The sequence below is a fragment of the Emiliania huxleyi genome (assembly GCF_000372725.1).
Source record: "Emiliania huxleyi CCMP1516 chromosome Unknown EMIHUscaffold_19, whole genome shotgun sequence".
NCBI lineage: Eukaryota > Haptophyta > Isochrysidales > Noelaerhabdaceae > Emiliania > Emiliania huxleyi.
The window spans coordinates 356,213-358,334 of record NW_005200690.1 but is presented as its reverse complement, the minus strand read 5'-3'; positions in this window follow the sequence as shown (position 1 = coordinate 358,334).

The following is a 2,122-nucleotide window of genomic DNA, read 5'->3' as shown; positions in this document are numbered from 1 at the left end:
TCGATGGCTGACTTTGTCCCCCACGCCCCACCCATCCCCCGTTCAGACCCCGTGTCAGACCCGCCAGCCATTTGCACACGTGATCATCATTCGATTATCCGTCCCCATCTCCGTGCAGGCGAACGAACCTTCATGATGAACCGAGCGATCATGCTCGCGTCTGTGCCGCTTGCTTTCTGTTTCTCGTCGGCCCCGAGCCCCGCGCCGAAGCCCTCGGTCGACAAGGTGATCTACATCATCAGGCACGGCGAGAAGATTCATTCGAACGACCCAGCTGAAAAGAAAGAGACAGTCCAGTGCCTCAGCGAGAAGGGATGGGCTCGCGCGTACAACATGAAGTCGATCTTCGGCTCCACCCCACGCCCCGGCATCCGCGTGCCCGACGCGCTCTTCTCGGCGGAGTACGGCGAGGATCTCGAGTGCAAGGACAGGCACGGCTGGTACCGCACCCAGCAGACCATCTCTGCGGTCGCCGCGGGGCCGCGCGAGTATGGCGGGCTCGGCCTCGAGATTGACAACACGCTCGGCTGGATGCCGAAGTTGTGCGACGACGTCATGTACGATTGCGAGGCGCTGCAGGAGGTCCCCGCCAAGCTCGCTGAGATGAAGGACCTGTCCCCCTCCGAGCAGGTCCTCACTCAGAAGCTAGTCCAGGACATGCTCGCCGAGGGCAAGTGCGGCGGCACCTGCGTGCCGTACGTCGATGGCGAGCTCAATAAGAAGCTCTAGGTAATTTCGGGTATTACCCGGGGGGTTTGGCATTTTCTGCTTGCTGACCGCTGAACAACAGTAACAACAGTAACAACAGTAACAGCATGGGCTGGAGTGAACACTTGTGAACAACGTTGAGGATTTCAGCCAACAATAGCGCAACTGTTAGGCCCCAAATTAACGTTAGGCAACCCTACCGTCGGTTCGTCCCGCGAGGCTATCAGAATCTTCGCGGATGCCCGCGCTGGAGGCCGAGCCAACTTCGAGGCCCCGCCCCTGGCCACCCACTGCACGACCCGGCGATATCTCAACGTTTCGCCGAGGCCACATGCTCCCAGGCGACGGCACACCGGCACCAATGGCGCGCAGGGCGTGGCGGGAGTCACGGCGGTGGCGCGAAGTGCTAGCGGTGATTACAAAAAGAAAGGGGGTTTGGTGCGTGTGATCAAACCCGAATTCGCCTCAGTTGGTCGGCTGCTACTCAATCGAGAGCATCGAGGCATGCTCTCTCGCTACGCCGCTCGGCCCGGCCCGGCTCTGACGCCCCGCCGCTGTCTGCTTGTGTAGGCGACGACGCCAGGTTTGCCGGCGCATGCACCCCCATCTTAGAACCTGACACGCGCCCGAACGACAGACCCACAGCCCAAGCGCGCGCGGCACACAACTGCTCCCAAGACCCTCGACCCCAGCCCGCGGGCGACTGAACCTCAACGGCGGCGGCTGGCGCGCGCGCGCCCTTGACGCTCTCCGTGCCGGACAGCATCTGCTACATCGCGGACCAGCGCTCTTTGTTCGCTGCGTGCGGCGGTCGCGCCTCGGGTCTCTCCGCGCTCACCTCCGACTTCTCCACCGCCGACTCCGTCACCGCTTTGCCGTCCGCCTCCTTCCTGCCTCGACCTCGTCGCCTTGACGCTCAACGTCGCCGACCCAGTTGCCGACGCCACCCGCCAACCGCCAGCTTCCAGGCAACAAGGGTTCGAGCGCCCCTCCCCTCCGCCGGGCGCGGCGCGCGCACTCTTCTCTTGACGCGGCGCAGAGCCCACCGTTGCTGGACGAGGGGGCAAGCGGAGGGGAGCATTGTCCTCTTGCCCCACCCTCCCGCCCCCGCCCTCGCCGCCGCCGCCCGCCCCTCCGCCGCCCACGCCGCCTCCGCCATCGCCCTCGCCGCCGCCACCCGCCCCTCCGCCGCCCACGCCGCCTCCGCCCCTCCGCCCTCGCCCTCGCCGCCGACCCGACCCCCCTCCCCCCCCGTCCCCCGCGCAGGTTCGACTTCTTCGTCGGCATCACCATCGTCTGCGACTCCCCATCCCCACCCCACCCCCTTCGCGCCTCTTCGCGCACGCAGGTCCGCGACGCCATGTCCAGCATCCCACCGGCCCGTCCGCTTCCCCCAACGTATGAAACAAGAGTA